The sequence below is a fragment of the Aythya ferina genome (assembly GCF_964211825.1).
Source record: "Aythya ferina genome assembly, chromosome: 9".
In the NCBI taxonomy this organism is placed as follows: Eukaryota; Metazoa; Chordata; class Aves; order Anseriformes; family Anatidae; genus Aythya; species Aythya ferina.
This window is the reverse complement of record NC_140305.1, coordinates 17265583-17288185: the sequence shown is the minus strand read 5'-3', so window position 1 is coordinate 17288185 and position 22603 is coordinate 17265583. Positions and strand designations below refer to the sequence as shown.

General features: G+C 42.0%; 1 protein-coding gene across 1 annotated transcript in view; it reads left to right on the top strand.

Annotated features, from left to right (window-relative positions):
- Positions 1-22603, top strand: part of LOC311441208 (uncharacterized protein) — a 156097-nt gene that overhangs the window by 122981 nt on the left and 10513 nt on the right. The window contains exons 8-13 of the mRNA XM_084529028.1: positions 4691-4766; positions 8590-14342; positions 16503-16944; positions 17794-17914; positions 19267-19362; positions 20684-20831. The gene's annotated coding sequence lies outside the window, so the exon portion shown is untranslated. The remainder of the gene's footprint in view (positions 1-4690; positions 4767-8589; positions 14343-16502; positions 16945-17793; positions 17915-19266; positions 19363-20683; positions 20832-22603) is intronic.

Sequence of the window (22603 nt, the reverse complement as noted above, 5' to 3'; positions counted from 1 at the left end):
CAGTGATCTTCTTCCCCCCATTTACCATGGGTGTCGTTCATGTGCAGTGAAATGTTATAATGTCTCTTGTTGTAAGGGGAATGATCTCTGCCCATCTCTTTGTTGAGATAACTTTGTGCTGGGTTTGATGGAGATGGTGTTCTGTCTGTGATGGCCCTTGTCTAACTAAGGAACAGAGGAGGTTTTTAAAGTGAGAAGATAAGTGCTTTGCCAAGCATCGTCATTCTGCTATCAATTTTTCAATCGGGTGGATTTTAAGGCCAAAATTTCAGAGCTGATGAAAGAATATGGAGGCCTGGTTCCCATCAGAATTAAAGATCTCGTCTTAATTGCTTTATATTTACCCTTGTGTTAATCTGTGATGTGATTGCTTATCCCTGTGTACATCTTTGCAGGAGAGGCTGCAGGCATTCCCCACCCCACCTGAGATACAGACCTCAGAATATAGAGGGAAGACTGGAGCTGGGATCGGGGCTAACCTTCTCGGGTTGCTGCTGGGAGCACAATGGTGGCAAAGTGCTGTGGCAAGGGACCCCGCTCTTGAACTGAAGACAGGAACTAGGCTGACAAGACAATAATAGTATGTTGGCTCAACTGGCAAACACACATCTCTTTTGGACAGACTCGAAATGTTACATTGAGAAGCAGTTAATGCGCCGTTGTGTAAGGTTCCTAATGGACTGGAGCCAGAATGCTCCATTAACCACACACGTATAAAATATTCATTGAGCTTGGGTTTTGTTGCCAGGCTGGAGGAAGGGGGAGAAGCTTTGTGTATAGAGATAAAACTGTCAGTATTGAGGGCTGAAGGGAGGAGTCGATTATGTGTTCTGAAATCTTTTATTCTTTTTAAAAGGAGAAGGATTTCTAGTCTTTGGCAGGGGGCTAAGGGGTGCAAAGAGGATTAAATGCAAGACTTGTTGCTGGGTTTTATGTTTCATGTATAATTGCCCAAAGGGTAAAGGCACCTCCTGTCTTTGTGCCAGACTCCCTGATCTGTTTTATACCATGTATTCTCTGCAAATTAAACTCAGGGTCAGTCTTTAGGAAATAAAATAAATGTGAAACCCCTGATTGTGTTCCCCAAAACACTGGCTTCTAGACAGAAGAAAACTCTCCTAAACACAGGAAAGTGAGAACTGTGGTGACAGGAAATACAAGCACTAGATTTCCTTCCTGGAAAACAGAGGTTCACCTGTTTTTGTGCTGGGTTTAGATGTGTGGTAAGAGAAGCTTTCTGTTTTCTGGGTGCTGAGCACAGTGAATGTTTTAGAAGGGATTTGGTTAGGAGAATTTGCTTGATTTGCTGTTCTACTTGAACACTGCAGTAAGAGAAATCATAAAACTGTGTTTCAGACAGAATTAATAAATAAACACGTGCAAAAGTTGCCATCCATGTGACCGTTGTGTCTTGCTGGAAGGTGACTTTGTGAATCCACTGAAGTAAGGCATGAGGAAAGGGTAACAATGCCGCTGGGTAGGAAGAGGCAGGGTGCGGTGCTGTGTGGGGTTGATAACTGGGAATACGAGGCCAGGAGGGAGCACATGGTGGTTTGCCTAAGCACTGGAGGTTTTGTATCTTGTGGTGTCTGGGCAGCCTTTTAGAGTATACTGGAAAGGAGCCGGTGACCTTCCTCGTTCATCATGTCTGGTCATGGTTGTATGAGCACTGACAAAACATAGGGGAGGGCTCCAGGAAGCAAAATGTAACATTTTGATAGGAAAGGATGGTAAAGACCAGGAACTCCGTTACAGTATTCTAGAAATGCTTCCAGTAGCATGTGGAAAGTCACCCAGACAAGCAGCAATGCAGTGTGTGGTTGAAGAAGCAATGTGGCCACAAGGAATTAGACTACTTAGAACAGGACAGACACTAGGAATGGAAGGAGATATTCTGTGGGATAGTTGTTTTCTTCCAAAATAGTGAGAACTAGGTTAGTGGCACTGGAAACAAAAACAAATAGTAGGGGAGCCCTTAAAAGTTATTTGAAATGGGGACCTGGAAAAGATCATACTTCTCTTGATTTTGAGTTCCCCAGCATTAAAAGCTCTGTGCCCCTGTGGCAGGAAAGGACAACCACCAATGAAGTTCAGTTATACATAAAATAGAGCAGTCTAAGCAATTCCACAGTTAAACAAGGCACATACATATTGGCAACTAGACCAAGACCAAAACTATCTCTGCCTTTCTATAAATGTATATAAAATGAGAATGGGTGAATTGTATTGTACTGGCTTCCCAGTAATCTTACTGAATGAAGCTAATCAGTATGAAGCTGTATTATCAGGATACTTATTATGTAGAAATGACAAGAATAGATTTTGCCGTTGGTAGAGTGACTCACAATGTGTTGGAAATCAGAGTCCAATAAGATAAATCATTTATCTGTATCATCGTTTACCACCCACTTTTTCTTGAAAGTTGCTATGCCAAATCAAGAAAAACATTTTAAAGGTTATCCTTGTCAACAGCTGGCCACAGCAGTGACAATGTCCATGAAATACTAAGAAAGGTTACAGGCAGTAGAAGGAGACTATGGAAGAAGAGAGACTGCAAAAGATTTATCCTAGGTAGGATATAAAGAGTAAACTTTAGTCAACATGTTTAAAATACTTGAAAAAACTCATGAACCAATAAAAGGGAAAGACACTCTTGACTGAGGCCTAGTCTCAGCTATAACCATTGTACTGAGGTTGTTCTGCAGTAGTGGCCATTGCATGGTCAAATTCAATAATTTCATAGGAATAATACCCTTAAAGAAACAAACACCATGACGATATTTTTTTTTCTTTAAAAAGTGGTTTAAATAACACTAAAGGAGCATGTAAATGAGCAGTGTAAGTGGCATCCCTGTAAATCAAAGAAAACATCTCACTTCTTCCAAAAATAAACCCAACCAAAAAAAAAAAAAAAAAAAAGCTTAAAAAGCTTAGTACAGTTAAATTGTAGAGCAAGGGGGACTATTAGAAATAAAAAGGTATCCTTTCAAAAGTGGAGATCGTGCCTAAATGAAGAAAATAGGAATATCATGTCTGCCAAGTTAAATGTAAAACCATAATAGCATATACTGAGATAGTTTGAGGAGTGACTCACAAAAGACAAAAACTAATAACAAAAGCTCTTCCAAACGCAACAGGAGTTGGAAGTCTGCCTGGAAATGGTGGGATCAGCAAATGACCAAGGCGTGAAAGGAGCAATCGAGGTCAATAAGGCCACTGTGTAACAAATAGCAGAAGGCAATGGATGCATGGTAAATAGGAAGTCCTCCAAGGTTTGAGCTCAAGGAAAAGCCTCTAATTGAATTGTTAATAGAAGAGCTTTTAAAACAGATCAATGAAATGAACAATAACAAATCACCATGACAAATGATATTCACTCAAATGTTCTAAATTACTCTGGTATGAGATTTTGGGTTCAATCAGTCTTGATCCCAGAGGAGGTAAATAATGTGACACCAATCTTAAAAAGGGTTCCAGCAGGGATTAAAAAAAACCTACAGACTACTGAAGTCTGGCTTTGGTACCAGGAAAAAAATGGGAGGAAATTATAACAGAGTTAGTGGCTGCATACATAAATATGTTATGTTGCAGATGTGTGAACACAGCCTTTGTAAATACAGATGTGCGTCACTGCATCACGAACTGTGAAGTTCTTCGAAGGAACGAAGCATCTGGAGAAGCACGAGACAGAAAGATCTTTAGATCTTGAGAGACTGGGCAATGAAGTGGCAGATGAAAGTCAATGTCAAAAAGTTTAAATAATACAGGGGGAAATAGTCTTGACCATTCATGCCTCTAGGTAGCTATGGTTTCTGTGTTCAGGAACATGATCAGTAAAGCCATTGTTGCTGATTTTCCACAGATATCAGACCAGTTCTAGCAGTCATGTAAGTGACCAATTCTTGGAGCTGGGAATAATCGAGAAGAAAACAAATACCTTATGCTATTGCAATAGACCCATTAGAGATAGAGGTAATGGTTTCCTTGTGATGTTCCTGCATCTTTCCTGCTGTGTGCAGGACTGCTCACTCAAACTGGGGAAAAAAAATGCAGTAGAAGTAGAAAAGACATAGAAAAGAGCAATAAGAGTAACCAGAGGTCTGAAATGTCTCCCTTTTATTTTTAAGGAGAAATATAAATAAAGCAGTGTTTTTCAGTCTTGAAAACTTAAGCATTTTACAAAGGCTTATAAAATCATGAGCGGTATAGAGGAGGTGGGTAGGAAATGATCATTCCCTCTTCCCTTTAACATTAGAACTAAGAGTACTAAAGAAACTAAAAGGGCAGCAGTATAAAATCAAAGCAGTATTGTTAGTGATTCTATTGTGGAAGTAGTAATGGATATAGAAAATAGCAAAATGAAAATAAATTCAGAATAGGATCAAATAAAATCCCCTAGGATCCATCATAGGCTACTAAACACGATGACCTGTATGAGTTGGGATGTTGCCTCAAATCCCTAAATTGTGGATGGCCAGAAACTGGAAGGCAGTGACCAAAAAAAGCCACTCTGTGCAAGGCCTGCATCCTGCATGTTTTAAGTACTGCCTTTAGCTTTTTAGCTAAAACTTTTCTCTGCCATGCACCACCATTTGTGTATCCCTTTGCGATTGAGGTTGAACCTGCTCCCGTTCTTGTTTTCCTTGTGCCATCTCAGTTCTCTTTGTAATATTCCTTTTCCTTTCTCCAGGTTTGCCTGAGCTTTTGGACCACTTGCAAGTATTCAGCTTCTCCTGCTCCATTTGCAAGTTTCTGTATTTGAGCCTGTGAGTACTTTTTCATCTGTGGAGATCAATGTTGTGTGTTTTCTTTTAAAAATCTCAAAATTTCAGCTGCATTCACAAAATCAGCTGATTTATAAGATCCGGATTAACAATGCATGTAAACACAGGACTAAATTTAAGTGTATGCTTAAGATGTTTGGATCTCAAACACATGTTTAAATGCTTTGCCAGGTAAAAATAGATTCATGATTTAACACTAGGCCTTGACTTTCCATTGTGCTATTTTAATTTTATGCTGATTTAACTTCAGCTAACTCGGCCAGGATACAGGACTTGGTTTGGAGAAGACAGCTTTGGTCTGAAAACAAGTTATTCCAAACCCTAGAGCTGGAAGAAGTTCTCTAGGACTGAATATTTACAAGAAAGGGTGTGATGGCAGAAGTGTTAGGCTGCTTCTTCTGGTTTCATGGTGTGAGTTTGAGTTTCATGCTGGAATTGCACAACACCCAAATACAAGTGGGTGTCTGGCCACGCTGACAATGTTAAAAGCATCCAGATGTGATTTTTTCTGGCTATGGAAACTTTTGTGCTTTAACTGTGCTAGCCCAGTTTTCTTGGGAGAATATTTGGACTTCTTCCTCTGGTGAGGTTTTTTTCAGCATCATTTAAAACGTTGAGAGATGTAGTGATTTGCCTATAATCAAATATATAGACCTGACCCTTGAAAGCCATTTCACAAGCCATTTCACCTAGATTTCCCTAACATACAAGCAGGTATTAGGGGAGGGAAGGAAACAATACATCTCCTGTTTTCAACTGAGCTGAAAACCAAGGAACTTCAGCAGTGTTTGAGAGAGAAATAGCAGATTTTTGTAAATGTTATGCTAGAAAGATGAGATGCTGCACCCCAGGTTTGATACCAGTCCAGAGGCGTATGAGGCAGGAGCCTGGATTCATTGATTTCTAGTGTTGGATGCTCTTTAAATCATAGAATCAGCGCCTAATTTTGTTTTGCACTGCAGTTGAACCATGAGTTTGAAAAGGAGATGTCAGAGCAATCAGTGATTGACTCTTGGTAGAACAATCTAGGTGTTTCCAGATTGATTTCAGACGCACATGAATTGCTGCCCTGGAATTTGAAAGGCTGCTTACTTGAAATGGTTGAGAACTCCTAGTTTTGAGTCATCTTACTGAACATATTTTTTTGTTCTGAACTTGCTATTTAGTAGGAAAAATAATAAGGCCTGCAAATTCCCTTGAATTGTTTGAAGGAAGGATTGGTGCTGCTTCATTGAACGCCGTGGTCTACAGCTGTCCCCAGCTAGACCTTCAGTGAACACCAGGCAAAGAATTGTAATTTAAGTTTCAGTGTGCTCTGACAGGTAAGGGAAATGAGTAATCAGGACAGCAAGTGAAACCAGCAGATACCTGAAGGAGGATGGTCCTGTGTGGAACTAGCTCATAGGTTAAATATATTGAGCTTTATGATAGAAAGAGCAGCTTTAACAGGTGAGATCAGTCAAGGCTTCCTGGCCAAGAATAATATGAAACCAACTTGTTTGTCACAACCTATGAGAATTTTCAGTCCTCCTGTTGCATTCCTGGCTTTGAAAATGGAAGGACTGCACTCCTGTAGCTAGTCAGCTATTTGTCCAAGTCCATATATATAGATTATAGTATATGCTAAAATATTTGTGCATTTGAAGATGTATAGGGAGATGTAACCACCCATTCCTGTAGTGAAGCAAGGAAAGGATTCTTGAATTCTGATATACCACCTAAGATCTCTGGTTTTGGAACTGGAATCTCATAGATAGAAAAGTACTGTCCCGGAAATGGGAAGAAAGCAGTGGGTGTTCCTCTCCAGCTGCCACCTGTAACCCACCCCCAAGTTCTGGTGCAATGAAGTGTTTGAAGCAAACAGTTGCATCTTCAGGGAAAACATTCATGGACACGTATTTTTTCTGGGCTTGTATCAATTGAGCACAAAGCACAAATTCTTTTCAGGTGTGAAACCTACTTGTATACACGTGGTGTGCTGTGTGCCTCACTAGGAGTGAGGTGGGTACATAACTAATAGCTTCTTTCATAGTCTAGATGTCCAGCTTCAATTTACTGTTCATTTTCCCTTGTACTGAATTACATGTTAATGCTGGTGTAACCTCTGTTTCTCTCCTTCTCCATCCTAAATGTAAATCGACTTGCCACAACCTGCCACTCTCCAGAAATTACAAAGCCTCAGAAGATAATTTGTTGCTGGTGCTGATAGCATCTGTTTATTTTAATACACCCGCCAGTTGGGCCATGCTTGCTTGCAGATGGGGAGAAAATGACCTTCAGTAAAATCGCAAGCTTAACAATTCTGAAACAGTGTCTTCCTCAGCAGCCAGCTGCTGGTGATCTGAAGGTCTGTGTTTTCACGGAAGCAGCAGACCAGAACATAGGGACTCAACCATCACTGAGACAGAGGGTAACCTACAGCTTTTTGGAGAATAATGAAATATGGGAACATTCGCAGTGGGGCTGTGGCCTGAAAAAATACTGTGCATCAGATCTTCTCAGGATGCTTGAGTTCATCGCTTTCATAAGTATGGAAAGTGCCTCTGCTTCTTTGCCCATGAATGCCCAATTACAGTTGGGTTGTGGTGCTTCAAAGAAAGCCTTGTTAGAGCACTGTCAAAAAAATCAGCTAAATGAAGAAAACAATAGATTTTGAACTAAATAATCCTTGGGTTTTCAATCAGTTGACTGGCTGTGATAGAATTGGCAAGAGGGGCACAAAAAAGGCCCTCTTTGTATCTTGAAAATAAACAGAGGGTGAATGTTTTCTCTAGATAAGGAAGTAACTTTCACTTTGTTGATACTTGGGAGTACACTTAACATTCATGTTCTAAAGTTACATATGCAAATCACTGTGGTGGATTTTTTGTAGTAGTTGTTTGCTGTTGTTTTTTTTTTAAATTTAAGTCCTAGAGTTACAAAAATGAAGAGCTCCCTAGGCCTTTTATTTTGATTACTAGTAAGCCCTTCAATAGTGGGGAAGTATTAGAGACATAGGAAATCTAATTGTAGATCAATATTTTAAATAGGTTGCTATGATCCTTAATATTAATTAATACTAATCCCTGGAAATTCAGAAGGACTCATACAATAAAGAACATACTAAAGCAATATGATTTATGAAGAGGTGTTTAGTATGGATTACTAGAAAATAACTTCAGTCAAACTCAGATGGATTAAAATAAAAGACACCTCTTTGATTAGCACAGTAATGTTGATGTAAGAACTTCCTATAGGCTTTTAACCTGCTCCCACAGGTATTTTTCATAAACTCAAATGTTAGAGTATCAAATAGGAAAAGTTACATGGATTCCAATTATTCCAGTTACAGATCTCAAAGTGGAATTTGTTGGATAGATTTGAAGTGTAAACACATCAGTTAGCTGTGTTCCTAGTTGGATCCTGCCAGTCATCTAGTCTGTGCTTTGAGCTGTTTAATGGTGTAGTAGTGACTGGAAGGAGACCTTGAGTCCCCACTGCTGACATTAGCAGATGCAGAAAGACTGGCTTAGCAGAGTTTGGATCCCTCAATAGAGTGGAAATGGCAAATAATTTTTCTTTTCAGGATGCTACAGGTAAAGGAAATTAATACTGTGAGATTTATGTACCAGATGGGATAGAATGTGTTCAGAAATAGGAATCTGGAAACCAGTTAAGAGTTTGAATGGATAATTGGCTGAATGTCACCTTTCACTCCAGTGCTGTGGCCAAGGGGGCTAAAGCAATACTTGGATCCTTCCTAACACCTACTTGATATCCCCTGTTTATATACCCAGGGATCACTTTACTGCTGTGTTTGGCATAGGTGCAACTGCTTTGGGAGCACTCCATCCAGCTGTGGTACTGACAATTAAAGAAGGTTGTTGAAAAATTGGAGATGTTTCAAAGAAGAGCCACAAGAATGACTGAAGGATTGGAAAACATGCTTTAGCAGTGGAGCCCATCTACTTATCTTACCAAGCAGCAATTCAAGAAAAGCTCAAGTCCGGTTTTCAAGCGAACTATATAAGGAACATAAGTTCAAAACCAGAAGCCCTTTTGGGCATTAGTAATAACGAGAATCAGTAGTCAGAAGTTGGATGAGATCATATTGTATATAAGCCTTCAACTTCTGATAGTGGACACCATTCTTGGAGCAAAAGTCAGGGTTGTGATTTGTTCTGTCATTGGCGAGTAGAGAATGGATGCTTTTTCTACCTGCTTCATGCAGGTTTTCATTCAGAGCGGCCTTGATGCTGGCGTCCTTTCAGAAGCCAGCCCTAGCTGACCACCGCTGTTCTCTCTGGTTTTGTTAATTTATAAATCAGAATTCTCTCTCCAAATTGTTAATAATCTAAATAAACAAAATCCTTCACATGCATCTGTTGTCTGATCTGGATGCTAAACTCTGTTCTCCAGTTTCACCATAGGATTGGATAGGAAAATCAAGATTTTGTTGGAAGTATTTGTATGTCAGACTTTGTGTGATTGCATGAAGAGTCTAGGGATTAGATCTTCATTTCAAAGTCAGTTCTTGATGTTTCCAATTCCCATATAAGCACATTGGCTTTGGCAGGGGACAGGTCAGGAGGTTTCAAATGAACAGTTAGAGTCAGGCTTCTTTTCTCAAAGAAGTCATGGTCTGGCAGAAGGATCCACCAACTCTTGTGAAGTGGACCAGGGAGAATGGGGAAGAGAAGACCCATGTGTCTGGTGCCAACGTTCACTCTAAGAAAGTCCATGCTTGAAGTTCCCACTACTGAGCAGCTTGCCCTCCTTTTTAAGAAGGGGTTTTCTCCTGGGCAGCACAAAAGCATGTTGGCAGTGGCACAGTGAGAAAGTCTGCCTTTCTGCTGCCCACACTGTTCGTGCTCTGTGAGAAGGAAGTCTGCCTGAAATATTCCCCAGCCCTTAAAATAGAAATGGGTATGCCATGTCTCACAGTTCACTGAATTTAGGATTGAATCCAAATATTCTTTAAATGTGATCAAACATCAAATTTGGAGGATGCCTGAGCCTTGAATTTGGTTTCTTTCCATTTTAGAAATGCTACTTTCTGGTCTGCTTCTCTAGGACCACTTAAAAGTCTTCAAATCAGACCAGAACTGTGGCTTTCCCCACTTCCCTGCTGGGCTGCTTTGATTTCTGAGCTGTGAGTTTGCCAGAAAGGCCACTCTGCCTCTTTCTACAGTAAAGCATTGTCACCAGGAAGATACAAAGTTTGGAAATTTTGTTGAAGTTTTGGCCTGAAATGTCTTATTCCAAGGCTTTTTGCTCACTTCCATGTCAGAATGCTTTCTCCAGAAGCTTCTTTATAAGTTTCTGACTCTGTTATGATTGGAGTTGATTTTGTATTCTTAGTTTTCCCTATTTCTCATTCATTTCTTTTTTTATTTTTTTAAATCCCAAATATAACATTGTTTTATGTGAATATTTAAGGAAGCAATACACACCTCTTCAAGGCAGCACACAGCCTTTCACCACGGAGGTCATGTCTGTGGCAGCATTGGGAAGCATCCATCCAACAGCAGTGGTGATCTCGCTACGCTGGCTTTCTGGCCAGGATTGAATTTCACTCCCTGAGCACATTTTTTCATGGGATTTTCATCAGCAATGCATCTAAGTATTGGTCAGCTGTAAACCCTCCATCTTCTCTTCATAGAAAGTAGTCCAAACCAGGATTCCAGACTGATGGGGATGCTGTCCAGGGCACATGCTGTGCCAACAATTTGGAGGGGTTCATCTGTGAACTTAGTGTTTGCAGTTTCTGAGCTTGTGCTAACTGCTCTAGCTCGCTGTCAGGCATTCATGCCATTGTTGTAACAGCAATGTAAGAGCATTTGCTCTTGGATTGCAAAAACTGGATTGTACACCAAATGGTCCATGTTGTCTTCAATGCCCTTGTTGTTTTGAAATCTTTAAAATCAAAATCCAAGAGCTTTGTAACACAGTAGGAAAATGTTCTTTACCAACATGTTCCTTCATTCTTATGAAGGCATTTACTCTCCTGACTCTAAACTGAGTTGAATATTTTTAGTTATTGACAGTTTTTAGACACTCAAGATAGACTGTGTAGTGACTACATGTAACAGATTTGTAGATCATTCATAGAAATATCATTAGTGATATTTTTAGTACCTTTTCTGTTCTTTGAAAGAGCCTTGTTTGAAATTTGTTTTGGTTCATCTAGAGACCTGTGGAACAACTGAGTGATAAAACTGGAAAGAAATCTTCTCTTCTCCATTATACTGTCAATATTGGGTCTCCTTTGTGAAAAACAATATTGTTTTTGAAATGAACTTCATGTGGGTCCAATAAATAATACTGAAATATGTTGTGCTAAATCTTACAAGGCCAACATTATTTCTGGAGATATTCTGGAGGAGTATTTTGTCTTGAACAAGAAAAAAGAGTTGGGGAAGAATCCAAATGTAAGCTTGTTTTCTGTGTTTTGTAATTATTTTTTTTAATTGTAAAATAGATGTATTGTTTCAGCAGGTTGAAGAAGGCCTTGTTTTTATATATATCTGAGTAAAGTTATGTTAATTTAGGATTTCCATGTTCTCAAAAAAAAAAAGTATCAAAATAGTATCTTCAATATTTGTTTTTCTCTGAGCTTCTTTTAAAAAAAAAAAAAAAAAAAAAAAAAAAGCTTATTTTCTGGGCTGTGACTTTCAGGAACCCTATTCTGCCTCAAAAGAGGCCCTGCATGGTAATTTTGCCCTTTTCACCCAAACTCTGTTTGCCAGTAAGCCTTCCAGCACCAAGCTGTTCTGTTTCTGTTCAGAAAGCAAAGGGTGAATCACTGTCTTAATTAAGGTCAGTGTGTGATATCTTTCCTATTCTTCCAGCTATTCTAGGTTAGTGAATAAAGAGTAAAAAACAGGACGTAGACTTTTTTTTCCTGTAGTCTTCAGTGACTGCCCAGTTTACAGGCAGGTCCTAATCATTCTTGGTGACAGTGTGCTTTGATTGAAATTCACATCTCCATCCAAGTTTTTCCTCAAACTGCTGAGTAAGTTGAATGCAGACCACAAAATCTTTTGAAACATCCTGTTTGCCCAGCTTATGATTAGCAATAAAGGGAAGTTGGGCCATTGGTCACTTTGAAAATTTTTTCAGCATAGGTCTTCATATTTTTGGTGCCCCTTTAATGGGTTTGTATGAATCTAAAATACATCGGTAGAAATATCTCAAATCAAACCAATTTCTCAGACTCTAGCTGGAATGGTATTTGAAAGTTGGGGCCAGGAACTTAAAAGGAAAAAAAAAAAAAGGTGGAGGGACAAAAGAAAGAGGGAAGTGGATTCTACATCGCTGTAGCATTTTTTCTTGGTAACTTGTATGAGTTTCATCGCAGGCCCCAAGGCAAAGTATTTTCTACTTGGGCTGCAGGAGGGAGTGTTAAAGTGTTGGAAGAGGCAGGATGAGAAAGCTGCTACGTTGCTTCGGCGGTTGTTCTTAGGAAAGCATCGTTGGCAAACTAGCACCATAATTTTGCAAAAGAGAAAAAAAAAAAAAAACTTGCCCAGGAAACAGAATTTTGCTGACAAGGTGTTAAGAAATGAAATATATGCTTTTATTTCATTCTGTTCTCTAGAGGGATTTAGCATTTTGCTGTGTAGCTCTTTCATACCAAACTTTCAAAGTATAGCCAGTCTGTCAGACAGCATACTTTTTAAAGGTGCAATACAGCTCTATTTTCAGAACTCCATCTTGTTTGAAATATGTTTAATTTGTTGTTGATTCTGGTTTACTGTGAGAGGCTGGGCATCAAGGTATGTAAAAATAGTGGAAGCATGGTTGAATCCTACAGGATCAAAAATGGACAGAAGTCATTTGTGTTAGGTTGCGTGTGGCTCACACAGAAGACAGATCTCACATGGGTTCCTTAGTACCTCTTGTAGGCTGATCTCTGTGCTCATCCCTCCATGCCCATCTGTCACTGCTGGTGCTCCATCTGGATCATTGGCATCAGTTTTTAAAACACACTATGGCAGTGCTAAACAACAGTGTTATTACCAAAGTCCTTCTCCATCTAACCTGGCCTTGAACACTTCCAGGAATGGGGCATCCACAAGTGCTCTGGGCAACTTGTTCCAGTGCCTCACCACCCTCATAGTAAAGAATTTCATCCTAATATCTAATCTAAACCTACCCTTTTTTAGTTTAAAGCCATTCCCCCTTGTCCTGTCACCATACTCCCTGACAGAGTCCCTTCCCAGCTTTCCCTTAGGCCCCCTTTAGGTAGTAGAAAGCCACTGTAAGTTCTCCCTGGAGCCTTCTCATCTCCATGCTGAATAACCCCAACTCCCTCAGCCTGCCTTCATAGGAGAGGTGCTCCAGCCCTTTGATCATCTTCATGGACTCCTCTGGACTTGTTCTAATAGGTCCATGTCTTTCTTGTACTGGGGGCCCCAGAGCTGAACACAGTGCTCCAGCTGGGGTCTCATGAGAGCAAAGTAGAGGGGGATCTGGATGAGAAGCAGTGTTTGGATTTGGTCTATTGTCATGATCTTTCAGTAGGTTTGGAACAGGAAAAGAAAAGAAGAAAAGAGCTTTGGCTCATATCTTGTGGATTGTCTGTCACCATTTAGAGACTTCAGAGACTGTCCTGGAAAGGTGAGTGTCTCTCCTGGGGGGAGGTGGGAAGGGTGTCTTTTGTCTTCAGCTTGTATATGCATAAGAGCTCTTGTAGTTATCCCCCACCAAGGCACACTAAGTAGGGATGCCTCACAAGATGATATAAGTGCTGTATTTTATGACCTGAATGCAAAACCTGTATTAGTTTCAACCTGTTTCTGGTAACATGTGTCTAATGCTAAATTATCTCTTTTATGTGGTTTGTGTATTACACGCTAACCTCAGATTGCTTTCATGTGTTCAACTTTCGGGAGTTCAAGAGTTTTGCAGGAAGAGCAGTAAAATGTGTTTTTGTCAATCTCTTTAGTTTTGGGGCCAAGGTGGATTTCTAATGGGCAATTTGAACAGCAACGATTGCTTGGAAGAGCAGGCGTAAGCAGCTTGCATGTTGCAGACATGTGCATGTGTATGGGAGGCTACTGCCAAGGAATCCCATTTGGGAAGAGCTGTAACAATGCAAGTCTAAGGCTAGAACAACACGGTGATGAGCAGATTGGGATGGACTGAGAAATAGCATTACAGACTTGTTTTCTCAAGCAGCTGTTTCTGGAGATGTAGATTCAGCCATGTAAATGGTTCATGCTGAGTTGTGAACTACAAAGGGGGAGCTGGGAGTGCTAGGGCTGCTGGTGTCCCTTCTTGCTGAGCTGCATGAACCTGAACCAGGTTTTTGGAGGAAACTCATTTTTTAAACTAGTTTTGGATGCTTCCAGAAATGTTTTTGATGAGTGACCCTACAGCTAGGTATTGAGATAGGGTCAGTACCAGCATGATAATAGTCACGGAGACTTTGTGCTTTCCACAGTGCCATGTGGATTTCCTAATCTCTTCCCTTTAAAGCCAGGTCCCTTTACACCACGTGGACCTACAGCGGTCTTCCAGACACTACCTCCATGAAGGACGGAGCGGTTACGAGGGGCTGTATTCATTCATGAGGTGAGGCAGGGGCAGGAAGACTGAGTTGCGGCTGGGCAACACCGTGGTTACTGCGGGGCCTGGGGAGAGGAGCAGAGGCACGCCGGCATGCTGGGGCCGCGTGCCACAGATACCCCTCCCAGGCCGCCCACGGCCAAGGCCTGTCACTGTGATGGATGCCATAGCGTGCGCTGGCGGACAGCATGTTCCTCGCGGCCTGTCTCCCTCTGCCCTTCTCAAAACAGGGATCCAAGGGGCAAGGCATCGGGAAGCCCCGAACCTCCCTGTTTGTTGTAGCACCTGCTTTGCCCTTCCACGCCTCCAGCCCTTCCTTGGAGGAAGAGGTGGGACCATTCCTTCTGTCTCTTCCTGAGCGGGATGATCTCAGCATGAGTCATTCGCGGCACGATAGGGACCCTTTTTCTTTGGAAACAGTGCCCAACGAGCAGCTGCACGGCTCAGCACATCTCTGACGCAGCTTCTGGAATAGGGCAGGGCACCTTCCTAACTGAAGCATTCAAGGGCAAGGCTTGAGCGTGCTATAATTTTGTGCGTGGCTCTTGCCTGAGAGCAGGATGCGATGAGTATAAGAGGGTGGGGATGCTGGGAATCACTTTCTCTCATTCTTGGTGTCCCCTTAGTGTCTGCCAAGTATCTACTTCTTGGCCTGTAGGGAAAGTTGAAGGAGAGGTGAGCTCTCTGCTTGAGATGTTGGCTGTAACACAAAGGAAGATCTTGGTTTGTTCGTCACTGGTGTCTCAGTAGGGTTTCAGTGGCTGAGGATTACTGGTGAAATCTCCATTTGAGTGCCAGCCTTTTTGCTGTGAGAAGCTACCTTGCTTTTGCTTGAGTCTTCTTCTCTGGTCATCTTTTTTAATGTATCTCATGAGATTCTCAAATATCTCCTACACCAACACTTCCCTTTCCTCACAAAGGTCTACCCTTCCTTTGAGGAAAACAGTACCCTAAAGCCATTTGCTTGGTCTGAGTGACATGCTGTTCAGTTAATGAACCAGCACAGCTGTGTTGAAGCATCTCAGCAATGAATACAGGCGAAAATAGAAGCCACAGGCGGGAAACATGCAAACCCTTCCTGTGCCAGAGACAAAATCCAGGGAATGCTGGCTTGGATTGCTGGTTTTTAACGCCTCTCACTAATTAAATCCTAGTCTATAGTCCACTTGTCCACTGTGTCTGAGATGGTGTCTTAACATCTTTCTGGATGCATTTCCACTGGGGCATCTTCCATTAACCACAGAAACCCTCACACATCACCTTTAAAACAGACAGATGTAATTAGGTTGGGTTTTGGAAGATTGGTCTGTTACAGGCAAATAGCCCATCACAAAGTTTGAAGGGCCAGCTTGTCCAGTTTTTAACCTCACAAAGATTTTGTTACAGTTAATCCTTTACTGCTGGTCCCTGCACCATGTTCCAAGTAGCTTAGATGATACAGCTTAAGTCTATTTAAAAGGAGGGGTGGAGTACTTGTCCCACTCATTCCAGCAAAGAAACAAACCCCGCTGGCCAAAAGGTTTCAAGTAAGATTGGGTGACAGTCAGAACATGAAGATATTTGGTTTGGTTAACAATCCAATTGTGGTGAGTGGAAGAAAGTTATCTAGTTTTTAATCAACTAAAGATTTGTGTAATGCTGCATGTAGAAGCGGGAGTAGTACTTACTACGTAGCCAATTCTCATAATTTTATGAATTTTGCAATGATATGCTTTTGGAAAAAAAAATATCTGTTATTTTATAAGAAAATCAGATTTCATTTTAAAAAGTGTTTCTAGCCCTTGCACTTATGTAGAATATTACCTAAGTACATCCCAAAGTAAAACGAACAAAACAAGCAACAACAAACAAAAGCAAAGCCTCCCTCAAACTTTATGGTTACTCAGTCAAGCCCTGTACACTCATGTTCCATTTTTCATTTGACTTTTTTTGTTGTTGGCATTTCTGCAATTGTAAGTCAATGGATGCCCTGAAGGAAAGATTTGGTCTTTCTTGCCTAAGCTTGCCCTGCAAAACACTATTGGTAATAAATATTATCCCAAGTGACTGTGGTGTAAGTAATGGCATTCCTTCCCCAAAGATCACCCAAAAAATCACAGTTCATATTGAGAAAGTACTGCTGGGAAGAAAGGTGTAGATGACTTTTGTCTCTGCTCTTAATGTCAGATGCAGCTCACGTGTGCATCAGAAACCAGATGGACCCATCGGGATCAGAGCAATCTCTAGTCCTGAACTCTGTCTCACTTTTGCTGGTGAAGCCCAAACATGAGGCTGTGCTCAAGCCAGTCTCTTCTTCCTCTCCTCTAAGCAAGCAATGAAATGGCAGCCCCTCTCCTGAGGAGGAAACACAGTACCTACCCTGCACTTGGCCTGGCAGCTCAGGACAGCTGTGCACCAGCCCAGCAGCAGAAAGTCCAAGCTCACTCTTCCTAAGCAAGAACCAATGCCTTGGGACACAAAGCCAAGCTCGCAGCCACACATATGGAGAAAAAGCACAGAGGGTAACAAAGTCTGCATTTAAGACCACCCTTGACCCGCAACATGCTTTCACCAGCAACATTGCTCCAGCATTGAAGTGGGGAGGCTTCCATGCAGACAAAACTGTAAGGTAAGCCTGGGCACGCCCTGCTTCACTGCCCACAGAAGGTGAGCATCACTGGTGATCCTACGTGCAAAGAATGAGTCCTCTTTTACTACATTTTCTTCCTTTCTTCCTTTCTTTCGCCTTCACATATATAAGTGTCAGAGGGTGGGAAGATTTGGAAATACAGAGGATCAGCTGTATTTTTAACTAAGTGCTGTGCATTTTAGGCTTCTCTGTAAAATATAATGATAGATTTCTTCAATAAAAATTACAGTGGGAAAAGTGCTTCATCCAAGTTGCATAAGACCAGCTTTATCCAGGCATGTGGTTTTATAAGAATTTAATTGTAGGCAATCTAAAAAAGACCACAAGCTTTTGTTTAGTGATAAGAAGGGTCAAAAAATTTAAAGGAAACCCAAACCATAAACCCCTCTCTGAAGGCTTTTTTTTTCCCACCACAGTGCACTAGTGATTCTCTCTAGAATCAATGTGTGGTTCTCTTATCTTGTGGTAGGAAGATAGGTCCCTGGGGAAAGCAGTAAGCTGCCTGAGACTTTGAGTCAAGAGCTGGAAAACATGGAGGGTGATTTTCAGAATGTCTGACCATAATCCATCCTTAAATGTTCCCATATATCTGTGCAGTTTGAATTCCATTAATTGTGTGATGGATTTACAGTTGAACATTTAAGGTATAATTACCTCTATTATCGAAAACAAAGGAGACACGTGCCAGTCTGACAGAGTAAGGATATAGCCTCAAGGAAACGGATTAGTTCATCTTGTCTCTTCCCCTCACACATGCACATGCAGATATTTCTGCATGAATCCCTGTCTACCTACTTGTCAGTGCATTCATTGTCCCCTGATTTCCAGGGCTGCATTGTCATCTCTCTGGGACGGCTCCTAATGGTCAAAAAGTTCTTCACTTAAGTTCATGATCATCACAGGTCCGGTTACCAAAAGAGATTCATCTGTTTGAACCTTGATATGTGTGGTAAGAGTAAAAATTTTTTTTTTAACAATTCTTCCCAAGGGTTGGATAACTAAAGCCTAGAAGCCATCGGACATGAGTACAGGGTGCTTGGTAAAATGTGAACCAGGTTCATAGAGGGTGAAGTTCTTAATGTGAACGTCCATTGTGTGAGGCAGTAAATATCATTCATTAACTCCTCTCTTTGGAATCCTGCCTGTGTTTGGGACAGGCAACTTGTCTCCAGGATCATCTAGACCTCACCTGTTTTCTCTCTGGAGAGTTACTGTCTGCTCAAGGAGTCACCTGCAAATGGAAGCAGAACTGGACTCCAAATTTATGTTTGCATTTAGAAATTTTAATGAGAATTGTTCACTTACCATTATTCAGTACCAAGCTATGTAAGCCCACTAACAGAAGACAAACTTGATTATTATGGACTTTTGCTGCATATGGCCCTGACTAGGATTGGACTCCAAACAGTGAAAATAAACAAACAAAACATATATAAAAAGAGTCTTGTAATGTGTTAGGTACAGATTCTGGACTTTAACTCCTCCGGGTGAGCAGTGCAGGTACAACTGAGTGGTGCTATGAGAGAGAACAGTGAGGTGTGTTTGTGTCTGTGTATAAATGCATGTAGACATGTAATCGGCTCTTGAAAATGACACCGGAGGAGACACGTTACAGCAGGGTGGTGTCATTTTTCATATCGGCCTCATTCATCTCTATGAGCCCGACGCCAAGTATAAAAGGCTGTGATGACGTTCAGTGGCACACAAGCAGCTACCTGTTGTCCTGTTGTGTACACATCCATGGATGTTGCCCTGGAGACCTCGCGGCAGCGAGGGCAGCGTGCCTGTTTGCATCCAGATGCTGAGAGTTGCTTGGAGAAGCCCATCCATCAGGAGGGTTAATTGCGAGCTTCATCAGCACCTGGCCCCCTCCCTCCTTGGCTCCTGGCTGTCTCTGCAGAGCTCCAAGAAGGCAGCAGCAGTTACTGAAAGACCAGGAGTGGAGGAAAGCTGGCGTTTGGGTGCTGGTTTCCCTGCGCAGCCCACGACTGACTCTGCAAGTCAGCCAGGAGTGAGGCTGCTAAATCCCCATGAGGGTCTAGGCTTCTTTTTCCTGATTGTAGTGCACTGCCCTGCTTACTGAGGTGGTATCAGAGAGCCTCCTTGGCACAGCGTGTGGTTCTCTGAGGGGGATTCTTCCCACCAAACGTGGACATGGCGATGCCCAGACCTGAGCTGTCTAGACACCCCTTCTAATTAAGCAGAGAGCAAGAGGTGTGTCTAGGGGCTGAGTCACCTTTACCTGACAGCCCTAACAAGCCTTGCTAATCTCTCCTAAAAATGCCTATTTTTCTCCAAAAGCAATGACGTGAGCCCTGAGCACTCAGATCAGGCAGAGGTATCTGCACTGCAAGGCAAACTGGGCTCTGCTGCTCTTCTGGTGTTAAATGTGGCTATGTGAGCATTAACAGATCAGAAAGCTGCTTTGTTCTGCCCTTCTCCCCATCTTAGAGGTTTCCTGCTGTTTGTGGGGGTGAGAAAGGAACAGCAAGCCATTAGCCAGCGACCCAACTTCAATTTTTTATACTTCCCTCTTTGCCTTATAATGAAGTTAGCAGTGTGGCTGGGGGACACCGAGGTGTGCCTCAGCAGCTAGTGCAACCAGCCAGGTGCTGGACAGGAAAAAACTTTGCTTTTTCTAGGATGTCAGCCTATTGAGAGCTACCACCAGTAAGACACAAAGTCCTCAAATCTCTTGGTATTCTCTTTGCCCAAGCATGAAACCATGCCTCAGCTTGTTTTGCCAGGGGCACGTTGGGCCCCATGACAAAGAAAAGCCCACAGCACCAGGCTTCAGTCACCGTAGGGGATTTAAAGTGGCTTTAACCATGTGGCCAGGAGCCTGCTAGCTGTTCTCCAGCTCCATGCTGCTTCCAGACCCCAGTGACAGAGGCTCTGCCAGCCAGAACCGTGGAGTATAGACCAAGGGATGGATGCTGGAAGGCATCAAGGGTGAGGAGCTGGCTTTAGTGAGTATGGGTGGACACATCTGAAGCCTGTGCACCACCTGTGGTGTTAAACAAGCCCTTTTCTGGGCTGCTTTTCAATCTGACTGTGTTGTGCTCTTTCTGACCATCAGGTTTTTATAAAATGTAAGCCTTGAGGGCAGAGCTTTTCTTCCTTTGACACTCCTAACTCATTCTTGCAAGTTTACATATGTTGTTGTTGTTGTTATTGTTGTGAGTAACCGGCAATAAATAATGCTTTTGGTCAAGGCTCTTACAACGTGCAACTGAACCTCAAAGCATCTCTGAGTTGTCTGTGCCATGACTAACATTGCTCCCAATACACAAACAGGGGAAGCATGGAACAGACAGGGCATCTTAGAGCAAGACAAACTAAACCAAAGCAACCAAAAAAAAACCAAAACCAACAACCTGTGCTATATTGTGTTTAGGTGGGTGACAAGTTCCCTCCCAGAAACTTGCACACCTGGATGTAGACAAATAAAGTCCTGAGCAAACCAAAAGGGAATACCTCCTTAATCTAGAAAATATGTTTAGGAAAAGGAGATTTTTTATCTTGTGCCCCTTGGTTTAGGTTAGAGTTGAATAAGTACCTTCATTCTAGATACACAGGGTTCCTGTAAGTGACAGAGCAAAAAATATTGCAGAAAAAAAAAACCCAACCCTTGAATTCCAAAAATACCGTCTCCTTTCAAAGTAAGATTTATATGCAAGAAGACAATCTCTCTTACAGAGTTTTTCCTGTCTCTCAGAGTCTACTCACTGGAAACAAGCAGCCGATTTAAAAAGATATTGGAAGAACAGCTTGGACACAGAGAAAGGAATGACCTGGAGTCTTAAAAAACAGACAAGCTTTTCAGTAGCTTGGCACTTGGAACAAGAAGCTAAAAGTCACATAAGGTCAGCAAAGTTTGGGGCATTCTTGTTACCTAAAAAATTACCATTCTTGGCTTCTCTTATTAGTGTCTCTGCTCAGGGATCAAGTTAACTGTTTTGTGGGGAAGCTGGACCCACTCTGCAGCTGTGGTGGTAAATTTTCTTGAATGTGTAAAGGGTCGGGATGAGCGAGTGGTTAGGTTATTTGAGGGCTGGTGTTCCTGAGCCCTCTTTGTCTGGGATCCAGACGGGCCTTCCTGTTGAGAAATACTGGCCTATTTTTCAGTGAAAAACAAACAACATACCAGCTCCTACTCTAGCAAGACAGTGAACGTCATTAACTATTTCCATTAATGCCACAGCCATGTTGTAGCTTTTGGAGGTACCTAGCGCAGCTCCTCTCTCCTCCCTGCTCCCTCATTCTTTGGTTGTATTAAGACAGTCCTGGCTCTTGAAAAATTTAGGAGATGATCTGCTTTTTGCAATGAAGAAGTTTTTCTGCTGTCAGACTGTGGCTCCAGAGTACTTAAGTATGCCGTGGTCAGAGCAGAGGGTCCCCATTAGGGAACCTGTGCACATCCAGAGTGGAGACGATATGTACCACCAGCTGTGTTCGAGGATGCAACCTCATCTGCAGGATGAGTGGAAAGTACATGGGATTACTTAACATTATTTCCTTAAAAGAAAATAAAAGAAAAGAAACAAAAACAAATAGAGGCTCATGTCTGAAGCCATGTGCTTCACTTGAAACAACAAGCCCAGATAAAAGCTTCCTCTTTGGAACAGAAGAGAACAAGAGCCTTTGTGTCATGCCATATGGCATTGTAATAATGCATAGAAATGGCATCACTGCTTTGGCATACTGGTAAGGGCCTAAGAAGCACTCTTTACTGTGTCCCTTAGTAGGAATGGTCTAGGAAATGAGGATTCAGAATGTCTTTTGTGATGCCTGTGAAACTGATGAGTTTTGGCTGCAAGTTGGGCTGCTTTTTGCAATTCTAAGTTGTCATGGGCCTGCTTACGGAACCCTAAAATCTCATAGTATGGGGTGCTAGAATTGCTGTCCCTCTGTTCTCCCATGTGTGGCCTGCACAGGGACAAAAGCTGATGAAACCTTTGAGTTGTCTTCTTTATGGTATTTGAATGGGATATTGCTTTGACCTCCTGTCCCTTATATACCCTTGTGACAGTTTGCAGGAGTCAACAAATGACCTGTATAAGAACATGTGTGTACACAGAAGTTATATATTCTATTGATGACTGCATAGGCCATTACATATACATTTAATAATTGTATCACATGTCTAGTTTTCTGTGTATGAAAAGCATAGGGGTACCTATCAACAGATATAAATGCATACTAAAATGCTATGATGTGGTAGGAGAGCTCTTAGCAGGAGGTGTGTGGGAAGCACTCTTTGTTATGGTTGTACCAAAGTTGACTAGCCCAACTATGATGTACCCAAGCTGAAGAAACCTTTATACCACACAGTATTTTCCAGTTAATTATATATATTTGTACGTCTGGGCGTGTGTGTGTGGACAAGTGAGATCATCCATTCCTGTGAGACTTTTTTCTTCCTATCCAGATCATTTTTCCTCTCCCTAGCTCCTTTCCAGTAGCTCAACAACAACAATAGAGCCAAGAGCCTTCCCTCTCTCTCATCTGGTGTCTGCAGTCTGGTGTCTGCTCGCAGGGCAGGGCTCCGGGCTGTGGGTTCTGGGCACCCCAGTGGCGTCAACTCCATAGACTGGTCCAGCTCGAGTCTGCTGCATTTCCAGGCTCAGATATGGGA